Genomic DNA, 12,278 nt, shown 5'->3' with positions numbered 1-12,278 from the left:
TACATCCCCGCGAAATAGCGACACTACATTGCAGGCCAATTCTCAGGTGAGTATGAGCCAGTTACTAAGACGACGATGACCACGCGGTGTTTCTCGTAAAGGGTACGGGTAATTCTGGCTCAACTCTACAATATCGAACCGTTTTGTTTTTCGGGGCGAGTCGTTTACAAGGGCAAATTTGCTAGCACAAAGTGCCACACCACTGCAGAGACTCCACCCCCCCCCCCCCCCGCTTTCCCGATGGAACATAAAAGATCGCTAACCGGAGGCTCGCCATCTAATCTATCTTTTCATTGTCAAGATTGTGCACGCGGAGATTCAATAAATGCGGAACTTCGTACCAGCTAGGGAATAGAAAAAAAGCTTGTTTAATGGTTTAGGCCTGGAACATCTGTCACACCTGTCCCGTTAATTTAGGGAGGCGATCGCCGGGCTAATTCCAAGAGCCGAAGTATCGGCCCCCCGAACCGCACCACGAAAGCGTGGACAATTTAGAAGTGGTCCTTATTGGTGCGCCAGCGGACGCCGGCTGTGGCCCAAAGAACAAGTCAGAGCCGAGAGTTGATAAACAAACAAATTATATTCTCAATAATGGCAGATCGAAAACAAAACACAAAAATGCACACTCCAATATAGTTACATTCAATACGTCACCAATCAAACAACGTACTACACGGTACAATCAGCCACACTCAAAACAACGGACACAGACAACAATACGCACTACAATGCAGTCGCATGCATTGAACAACCAAGACACTTAAGGACTAAAGAGATAGAAAACCTATTCAGTCCAAAGTCCTTGGAACAAAAGTCTGAATGATACTCTTCCGAGAATCACTCACTCAAAGTCCAGCGTTGTTGTCGTTCCGTAGCTCTCGAAGTTTCTCTTCCAGGAAACCTCGCGTCCTCAAATGGCCACTCTCCAAGCTTCAAACTTCTTCGCCGGAAATCCGTCGGCTTCACACACGCAGCTGTTGCCCGCGTCTTCGCTCGATAGCGGTAAACCCACGCTCTTGCCTGTAGCTCGAGCCTTCACCCACTGGTGGAATTCCTCTTCATCTCCGGCTTCGTCCCTACGGACTAAAACCCTTCGCCGACTACACGGCGGAATCCCTACGCGCTCTGGCGTTAACTTCCGTCTCCTCCTGCTTTCTCGTCTCGGCTGCTCGATTAAATACGTTCCGCGCCACCTTCCAGAACGTTCTCCTCATTTCGTCGGCGCGACGCGCAGCGAAGGCTGGGGAGAGGCACGAGACGGTTCGACTGCCCTCTCCGGAGGATGATTTACTCGGTCTGACCCCGCCTCCTTCGTTCTAGAAAACTCGCGGCCTTGCTGGGCCGCCGATGTGGGGTGAGGAGGATCGTCTGCGAAGCCGTGCTTCTGCGGGGAGAGCGCGCGCCCGGGAGCCCTGGATGTTTGCTTTCTTTTTTTTCTTTTTACCTCGCGGCGTTTCTGCCGCCCGTTGTCGCAAGGATTTGGCGGCGCGCTCTTGTTTAGCGCTCGTTCTGTGACACTGCCCCCCACTTTAAGAATATTATCTCATAATATTCAAAACCACACAAACGAGCGCGAACAGTCACCACACATTCGCACAGACTGTAACACAATCCGTCGCTCATGACACTTCACATTCACAATATATCACTCAATACAATCGTACATTGTAGTTCAATTCCACAACACATGAAATATAGCCACAGGTACATGCCTACAACACTTCATCACACATTCTAAACAATACAAACGTACAAAGTTCTGTCTATACAACAATTATACAACACTATACATCGCACCATCGCACAGAACACTGACTTACTCGACATACACTTGAGACACAGGATAACAAGAACATTAACACAACATATGTCACTCAGCCCTGCCAAACACAATCTGATTCCACCTCAGCACCTATCCTGTGTGTTTCGAGCTGCGCTTGCGTCCTTTCTTGCGGTGCTCGCTCGATCTCTTCTTGTGTTTCCACGTTCTTTTTCGGCGAGCCCTTTCTAACGACGATATCTGAGGCGTCGTCTCAGCCATCGTTGTCTCTTCCGACACCGTTAACGCGTCATTACATTCGACGGGTCCTGTCTGTTTATTTACCCGCTTGATCATGCCTCTACTTTTTGCCCGGCTGGCCAACTCCGTCTCCTTTACACTGTCAGTCGGTTGAGGTCGTGCCGACGTACGTTCAGTTGCTCGGCCTGTGAACTTATTCGACACTTTCGTCTTCTCCTTCGCTGTCTCTTGCGCCGCAGCTTCACCTTGGGCTCTAGTGAGACCCGTCACGGGATGTTCCTCCACTGTATCTCGCGGCCGCTGTGTTGGCGAGGGCTCTATCTTCGGGTCTTCTCCCAAACATTCTGGATCACTTGGCCCTCGCGCCTCGTCGATGTTTCCGATGACAAGGTCATACAGGGGGGTCGTCATGCATAAAGCAGTAACTTTCCCGCTGAAGTACGGGGTTTCAACCTCAATTTCTGCTTCGGGAAGCATCCGAACCGTACGGTCAATTAGGCAAACCGGCTTCGTTCTGCCTGTCAACTCTCTTTCCCGTACAAAATTTCTCCTCACGATAACCGTGGAGCTACCGGTGTCTCTTAGAACCGTAATCTTCTTGCCTGCAATCTTTCCAGGAAGCGTTGGCATTCCCTTCGTAACACCGGTTGGCTGTTTTGACATTACAGCCCCCACAATAGGAATTTTCTCCCCATTCTTCAACTCTACGAATCCATCAGTGACGGCCTTATTATCAGATTTCGGTGCTGCTTGCACACAAGATACCTGGTGAGTTTGACTCACTCCGTTCCGACATGCATCTGCTTTGTGCCCGGTCTGACCACACTTGAAACATTTCACTACCGTAGGGCTCGTAAAGATCGTTCGACAGTTTTTTCGCGCGATGACCCACTCGGTTGCACAGAAAGCATCGCAGAATGCTCTCTGGTGTACGCTTCTTTTCTTCGGGAGCCAATTTCTTCGAATCGTCGGGACACTCCTTCTTGACTTTGGCCAAATTAGTGCCTCCTTGCGCTTCTAAGAATTGATCAGCCAATTCAAGCATTCCTTCAAGTGAGTCAGCCTTCCTCTCTTTTAAGTACAGTGACAGGCTTGGGTGGCAACTAGTAAGAAATTGTTCTCTAATTAGCAGCTCTCTAAGCTCATCGTACTCCTGCGCTGTCCCTGAAAGTTCAATCCACCTGTCGAAATAATGACAAAGTCGGGCGGCATATTGCGTTGCCGTCTCACCGTCAGCTGGCTTTCCTGTCCGAGATCTGTCCCGGAATCCTTCCACAGTGAATCTAAATCGCTTCAACAAAGCAGCTTTCACCTTTGCATAGTTGGCTGCATCGGTCGGCGTCAGCCTACCGTACACACTGAGCGCTTCACCACTCAAGCAAGTACTCAAAGCAGTTGCCCATTGATGTTCCGGCCAATTCTGGCTCTTCGCAATCGTCTCAAATCGGTGGAGGTACGCGTCTAGGTCGTCCTTCCTTTCATCAAACGCTACGAGCAGCTTGCTTGGGTTCAAGCGGAAGCTGTGATCTTCCCGTTCACTGCTTTCAACTCTAGCTTGGACGGGAGTTTCACTTCGCTGTTGCAAACGGAGCCGCTCGAGTTCCATCTCGTCCTGCCGCTGCCGCTCCCTTTCCTCTCTTTCTCCTTTCAGCTGGCGCTCCCTCGCTTCTCTTTCTTCTCTCGCCCTTTCGGCTGCCAACTTCTCTCTCTCCACCGCCTCTTTCTCCTTCTGGCTTACCCACTTCCGTAGTTCGGCGCCAGAAAGACCCATCTTCTCACCAAGAGCAACTAACTTTTCGAGATCCATTGTGTCTCGCAAATAAAACCTTGCCGCGTGCAAAGACTATCTGCCTAAATCAGTCTATCGGAACACTCCCCTGCACTCGTTAACGAGAACACTGAACAACACACAAAATCGTTCCGATAGCACTATCACAACTCGAGGCTCTTTCTCACTACTTTGGACACACTGTGCACCAAAAGGTCCTGTCTCGCGGACGCCAGATTAATTGTCACACCTGTCCCGTTAATTTAGGGAGGCGATCGCCGGGCTAATTCCAAGAGCCGAAGTATCGGCCCCCCGAACCGCACCACGAAAGCGTGGACAATTTAGAAGTGGTCCTTATTGGTGCGCCAGCGGACGCCGGCTGTGGCCCAAAGAACAAGTCAGAGCCGAGAGTTGATAAACAAACAAATTATATTCTCAATAATGGCAGATCGAAAACAAAACACAAAAATGCACACTCCAATATAGTTACATTCAATACGTCACCAATCAAACAACGTACTACACGGTACAATCAGCCACACTCAAAACAACGGACACAGACAACAATACGCACTACAATGCAGTCGCATGCATTGAACAACCAAGACACTTAAGGACTAAAGAGATAGAAAACCTATTCAGTCCAAAGTCCTTGGAACAAAAGTCTGAATGATACTCTTCCGAGAATCACTCACTCAAAGTCCAGCGTTGTTGTCGTTCCGTAGCTCTCGAAGTTTCTCTTCCAGGAAACCTCGCGTCCTCAAATGGCCACTCTCCAAGCTTCAAACTTCTTCGCCGGAAATCCGTCGGCTTCACACACGCAGCTGTTGCCCGCGTCTTCGCTCGATAGCGGTAAACCCACGCTCTTGCCTGTAGCTCGAGCCTTCACCCACTGGTGGAATTCCTCTTCATCTCCGGCTTCGTCCCTACGGACTAAAACCCTTCGCCGACTACACGGCGGAATCCCTACGCGCTCTGGCGTTAACTTCCGTCTCCTCCTGCTTTCTCGTCTCGGCTGCTCGATTAAATACGTTCCGCGCCACCTTCCAGAACGTTCTCCTCATTTCGTCGGCGCGACGCGCAGCGAAGGCTGGGGAGAGGCACGAGACGGTTCGACTGCCCTCTCCGGAGGATGATTTACTCGGTCTGACCCCGCCTCCTTCGTTCTAGAAAACTCGCGGCCTTGCTGGGCCGCCGATGTGGGGTGAGGAGGATCGTCTGCGAAGCCGTGCTTCTGCGGGGAGAGCGCGCGCCCGGGAGCCCTGGATGTTTGCTTTCTTTTTTTTCTTTTTACCTCGCGGCGTTTCTGCCGCCCGTTGTCGCAAGGATTTGGCGGCGCGCTCTTGTTTAGCGCTCGTTCTGTGACACTGCCCCCCACTTTAAGAATATTATCTCATAATATTCAAAACCACACAAACGAGCGCGAACAGTCACCACACATTCGCACAGACTGTAACACAATCCGTCGCTCATGACACTTCACATTCACAATATATCACTCAATACAATCGTACATTGTAGTTCAATTCCACAACACATGAAATATAGCCACAGGTACATGCCTACAACACTTCATCACACATTCTAAACAATACAAACGTACAAAGTTCTGTCTATACAACAATTATACAACACTATACATCGCACCATCGCACAGAACACTGACTTACTCGACATACACTTGAGACACAGGATAACAAGAACATTAACACAACATATGTCACTCAGCCCTGCCAAACACAATCTGATTCCACCTCAGCACCTATCCTGTGTGTTTCGAGCTGCGCTTGCGTCCTTTCTTGCGGTGCTCGCTCGATCTCTTCTTGTGTTTCCACGTTCTTTTTCGGCGAGCCCTTTCTAACGACGATATCTGAGGCGTCGTCTCAGCCATCGTTGTCTCTTCCGACACCGTTAACGCGTCATTACATTCGACGGGTCCTGTCTGTTTATTTACCCGCTTGATCATGCCTCTACTTTTTGCCCGGCTGGCCAACTCCGTCTCCTTTACACTGTCAGTCGGTTGAGGTCGTGCCGACGTACGTTCAGTTGCTCGGCCTGTGAACTTATTCGACACTTTCGTCTTCTCCTTCGCTGTCTCTTGCGCCGCAGCTTCACCTTGGGCTCTAGTGAGACCCGTCACGGGATGTTCCTCCACTGTATCTCGCGGCCGCTGTGTTGGCGAGGGCTCTATCTTCGGGTCTTCTCCCAAACATTCTGGATCACTTGGCCCTCGCGCCTCGTCGATGTTTCCGATGACAAGGTCATACAGGGGGGTCGTCATGCATAAAGCAGTAACTTTCCCGCTGAAGTACGGGGTTTCAACCTCAATTTCTGCTTCGGGAAGCATCCGAACCGTACGGTCAATTAGGCAAACCGGCTTCGTTCTGCCTGTCAACTCTCTTTCCCGTACAAAATTTCTCCTCACGATAACCGTGGAGCTACCGGTGTCTCTTAGAACCGTAATCTTCTTGCCTGCAATCTTTCCAGGAAGCGTTGGCATTCCCTTCGTAACACCGGTTGGCTGTTTTGACATTACAGCCCCCACAATAGGAATTTTCTCCCCATTCTTCAACTCTACGAATCCATCAGTGACGGCCTTATTATCAGATTTCGGTGCTGCTTGCACACAAGATACCTGGTGAGTTTGACTCACTCCGTTCCGACATGCATCTGCTTTGTGCCCGGTCTGACCACACTTGAAACATTTCACTACCGTAGGGCTCGTAAAGATCGTTCGACAGTTTTTTCGCGCGATGACCCACTCGGTTGCACAGAAAGCATCGCAGAATGCTCTCTGGTGTACGCTTCTTTTCTTCGGGAGCCAATTTCTTCGAATCGTCGGGACACTCCTTCTTGACTTTGGCCAAATTAGTGCCTCCTTGCGCTTCTAAGAATTGATCAGCCAATTCAAGCATTCCTTCAAGTGAGTCAGCCTTCCTCTCTTTTAAGTACAGTGACAGGCTTGGGTGGCAACTAGTAAGAAATTGTTCTCTAATTAGCAGCTCTCTAAGCTCATCGTACTCCTGCGCTGTCCCTGAAAGTTCAATCCACCTGTCGAAATAATGACAAAGTCGGGCGGCATATTGCGTTGCCGTCTCACCGTCAGCTGGCTTTCCTGTCCGAGATCTGTCCCGGAATCCTTCCACAGTGAATCTAAATCGCTTCAACAAAGCAGCTTTCACCTTTGCATAGTTGGCTGCATCGGTCGGCGTCAGCCTACCGTACACACTGAGCGCTTCACCACTCAAGCAAGTACTCAAAGCAGTTGCCCATTGATGTTCCGGCCAATTCTGGCTCTTCGCAATCGTCTCAAATCGGTGGAGGTACGCGTCTAGGTCGTCCTTCCTTTCATCAAACGCTACGAGCAGCTTGCTTGGGTTCAAGCGGAAGCTGTGATCTTCCCGTTCACTGCTTTCAACTCTAGCTTGGACGGGAGTTTCACTTCGCTGTTGCAAACGGAGCCGCTCGAGTTCCATCTCGTCCTGCCGCTGCCGCTCCCTTTCCTCTCTTTCTCCTTTCAGCTGGCGCTCCCTCGCTTCTCTTTCTTCTCTCGCCCTTTCGGCTGCCAACTTCTCTCTCTCCACCGCCTCTTTCTCCTTCTGGCTTACCCACTTCCGTAGTTCGGCGCCAGAAAGACCCATCTTCTCACCAAGAGCAACTAACTTTTCGAGATCCATTGTGTCTCGCAAATAAAACCTTGCCGCGTGCAAAGACTATCTGCCTAAATCAGTCTATCGGAACACTCCCCTGCACTCGTTAACGAGAACACTGAACAACACACAAAATCGTTCCGATAGCACTATCACAACTCGAGGCTCTTTCTCACTACTTTGGACACACTGTGCACCAAAAGGTCCTGTCTCGCGGACGCCAGATTAATTGTCACACCTGTCCCGTTAATTTAGGGAGGCGATCGCCGGGCTAATTCCAAGAGCCGAAGTATCGGCCCCCCGAACCGCACCACGAAAGCGTGGACAATTTAGAAGTGGTCCTTATTGGTGCGCCAGCGGACGCCGGCTGTGGCCCAAAGAACAAGTCAGAGCCGAGAGTTGATAAACAAACAAATTATATTCTCAATAATGGCAGATCGAAAACAAAACACAAAAATGCACACTCCACAATAGTTACATTCAATACGTCACCAATCAAACAACGTACTACACGGTACAATCAGCCACACTCAAAACAACAGACACAGACAACAATACGCACTACAATGCAGTCGCATGCATTGAACAACCAAGACACTTAAAGACTAAAGAGATAGAAAACCTATTCAGTCCAAAGTCCTTGGAACAAAAGTCTGAATGATGCTCTTCCGAGAATCACTCACTCAAAGTCCAGCGTTGTTGTCGTTCCGTAGCTCTCGAAGTTTCTCTTCCAGGAAACCTCGCGTCCTCAAATGGCCACTCTCCAAGCTTCAAACTTCTTCGCCGGAAATCCGTCGGCTTCACACACGCAGCTGTTGCCCGCGTCTTCGCTCGATAGCGGTAAACCCACGCTCTTGCCTGTAGCTCGAGCCTTCACCCACTGGTGGAATTCCTCTTCATCTCCGGCTTCGTCCCTACGGACTAAAACCCTTCGCCGACTACACGGCGGAATCCCTACGCGCTCTGGCGTTAACTTCCGTCTCCTCCTGCTTTCTCGTCTCGGCTGCTCGATTAAATACGTTCCGCGCCACCTTCCAGAACGTTCTCCTCATTTCGTCGGCGCGACGCGCAGCGAAGGCTGGGGAGAGGCACGAGACGGTTCGACTGCCCTCTCCGGAGGATGATTCACTCGGTCTGATCCCGCCTCCTTCGTTCTAGAAAACTCGCGGCCTTGCTGGGCCGCCGATGTGGGGTGAGGAGGATCGTCTGCGAAGCCGTGCTTCTGCGGGGAGAGCGCGCGCCCGGGAGCCCTGGATGTTTGCTTTCTTTTTTTTCTTTTTACCTCGCGGCGTTTCTGCCGCCCGTTGTCGCAAGGATTTGGCGGCGCGCTCTTGTTTAGCGCTCGTTCTGTGACACTGCCCCCCACTTTAAGAATATTATCTCACAATATTCAAAACCACACAAACGAGCGCGAACAGTCACCACACATTCGCACAGACTGTAACACAATCCGTCGCTCATGACACTTCACATTCACAATATATCACTCAATACAATCGTACATTGTAGTTCAATTCCACAACACATGAAATATAGCCACAGGTACATGCCTACAACACTTCATCACACATTCTAAACAATACAAACGTAGAAAGTTCTGTCTATACAACAATTATACAACACTATACATCACACCATCGCACAGAACACTGACTTACTCGACATACACTTGAGACACAGGATAACAAGAACATTAACACAACATATGTCACTCAGCCCTGCCAAACACAATCTGATTCCACCTCAGCACCTATCCTGTGTGTTTCGAGCTGCGCTTGCGTCCTTTCTTGCGGTGCTCGCTCGATCTCTTCTTGTGTTTCCACGTTCTTTTTCGGCGAGCCCTTTCTAACGACGATATCTGAGGCGTCGTCTCAGCCATCGTTGTCTCTTCCGACACCGTTAACGCGTCATTACATTCGACGGGTCCTGTCTGTTTATTTACCCGCTTGATCATGCCTCTACTTTTTGCCCGGCTGGCCAACTCCGTCTCCTTTACACTGTCAGTCGGTTGAGGTCGTGCCGACGTACGTTCAGTTGCTCGGCCTGTGAACTTATTCGACACTTTCGTCTTCTCCTTCGCTGTCTCTTGCGCCGCAGCTTCACCTTGGGCTCTAGTGAGACCCGTCACGGGATGTTCCTCCACTGTATCTCGCGGCCGCTGTGTTGGCGAGGGCTCTATCTTCGGGTCTTCTCCCAAACATTCTGGATCACTTGGCCCTCGCGCCTCGTCGATGTTTCCGATGACAAGGTCATACAGGGGGGTCGTCATGCATAAAGCAGTAACTTTCCCGCTGAAGTACGGGGTTTCAACCTCAATTTCTGCTTCGGGAAGCATCCGAACCGTACGGTCAATTAGGCAAACCGGCTTCGTTCTGCCTGTCAACTCTCTTTCCCGTACAAAATTTCTCCTCACGATAACCGTGGAGCTACCGGTGTCTCTTAGAACCGTAATCTTCTTGCCTGCAATCTTTCCAGGAAGCGTTGGCATTCCCTTCGTAACACCGGTTGGCTGTTTTGACATTACAGCCCCCACAATAGGAATTTTCTCCCCATTCTTCAACTCTACGAATCCATCAGTGACGGCCTTATTATCAGATTTCGGTGCTGCTTGCACACAAGATACCTGGTGAGTTTGACTCACTCCGTTCCGACATGCATCTGCTTTGTGCCCGGTCTGACCACACTTGAAACATTTCACTACCGTAGGGCTCGTAAAGATCGTTCGACAGTTTTTTCGCGCGATGACCCACTCGGTTGCACAGAAAGCATCGCAGAATGCTCTCTGGTGTACGCTTCTTTTCTTCGGGAGCCAATTTCTTCGAATCGTCGGGACACTCCTTCTTGACTTTGGCCAAATTAGTGCCTCCTTGCGCTTCTAAGAATTGATCAGCCAATTCAAGCATTCCTTCAAGTGAGTCAGCCTTCCTCTCTTTTAAGTACAGTGACAGGCTTGGGTGGCAACTAGTAAGAAATTGTTCTCTAATTAGCAGCTCTCTAAGCTCATCGTACTCCTGCGCTGTCCCTGAAAGTTCAATCCACCTGTCGAAATAATGACAAAGTCGGGCGGCATATTGCGTTGCCGTCTCACCGTCAGCTGGCTTTCCTGTCCGAGATCTGTCCCGGAATCCTTCCACAGTGAATCTAAATCGCTTCAACAAAGCAGCTTTCACCTTTGCATAGTTGGCTGCATCGGTCGGCGTCAGCCTACCGTACACACTGAGCGCTTCACCACTCAAGCAAGTACTCAAAGCAGTTGCCCATTGATGTTCCGGCCAATTCTGGCTCTTCGCAATCGTCTCAAATCGGTGGAGGTACGCGTCTAGGTCGTCCTTCCTTTCATCAAACGCTACGAGCAGCTTGCTTGGGTTCAAGCGGAAGCTGTGATCTTCCCGTTCACTGCTTTCAACTCTAGCTTGGACGGGAGTTTCACTTCGCTGTTGCAAACGGAGCCGCTCGAGTTCCATCTCGTCCTGCCGCTGCCGCTCCCTTTCCTCTCTTTCTCCTTTCAGCTGGCGCTCCCTCGCTTCTCTTTCTTCTCTCGCCCTTTCGGCTGCCAACTTCTCTCTCTCCACCGCCTCTTTCTCCTTCTGGCTTACCCACTTCCGTAGTTCGGCGCCAGAAAGACCCATCTTCTCACCAAGAGCAACTAACTTTTCGAGATCCATTGTGTCTCGCAAATAAAACCTTGCCGCGTGCAAAGACTATCTGCCTAAATCAGTCTATCGGAACACTCCCCTGCACTCGTTAACGAGAACACTGAACAACACACAAAATCGTTCCGATAGCACTATCACAACTCGAGGCTCTTTCTCACTACTTTGGACACACTGTGCACCAAAAGGTCCTGTCTCGCGGACGCCAGATTAATTGTCACACCTGTCCCGTTAATTTAGGGAGGCGATCGCCGGGCTAATTCCAAGAGCCGAAGTATCGGCCCCCCGAACCGCACCACGAAAGCGTGGACAATTTAGAAGTGGTCCTTATTGGTGCGCCAGCGGACGCCGGCTGTGGCCCAAAGAACAAGTCAGAGCCGAGAGTTGATAAACAAACAAATTATATTCTCAATAATGGCAGATCGAAAACAAAACACAAAAATGCACACTCCACAATAGTTACATTCAATACGTCACCAATCAAACAACGTACTACACGGTACAATCAGCCACACTCAAAACAACAGACACAGACAACAATACGCACTACAATGCAGTCGCATGCATTGAACAACCAAGACACTTAAAGACTAAAGAGATAGAAAACCTATTCAGTCCAAAGTCCTTGGAACAAAAGTCTGAATGATGCTCTTCCGAGAATCACTCACTCAAAGTCCAGCGTTGTTGTCGTTCCGTAGCTCTCGAAGTTTCTCTTCCAGGAAACCTCGCGTCCTCAAATGGCCACTCTCCAAGCTTCAAACTTCTTCGCCGGAAATCCGTCGGCTTCACACACGCAGCTGTTGCCCGCGTCTTCGCTCGATAGCGGTAAACCCACGCTCTTGCCTGTAGCTCGAGCCTTCACCCACTGGTGGAATTCCTCTTCATCTCCAGCTTCGTCCCTACGGACTAAAACCCTTCGCCGACTACACGGCGGAATCCCTACGCGCTCTGGCGTTAACTTCCGTCTCCTCCTGCTTTCTCGTCTCGGCTGCTCGATTAAATACGTTCCGCGCCACCTTCCAGAACGTTCTCCTCATTTCGTCGGCGCGACGCGCAGCGAAGGCTGGGGAGAGGCACGAGACGGTTCGACTGCCCTCTCCGGAGGATGATTCACTCGGTCTGATCCCGCCTCCTTCGTTCTAGAAAACTCGCGGCCTTGCTGGGCCGCCGATGCGGGGTGAGGAGGA

This window comes from Rhipicephalus microplus, unplaced genomic scaffold (assembly GCF_043290135.1).
Source record: "Rhipicephalus microplus isolate Deutch F79 unplaced genomic scaffold, USDA_Rmic scaffold_107, whole genome shotgun sequence".
In the NCBI taxonomy this organism is placed as follows: domain Eukaryota; kingdom Metazoa; phylum Arthropoda; class Arachnida; order Ixodida; family Ixodidae; genus Rhipicephalus; species Rhipicephalus microplus.
Note: the sequence above shows the minus strand (reverse complement) of the source record.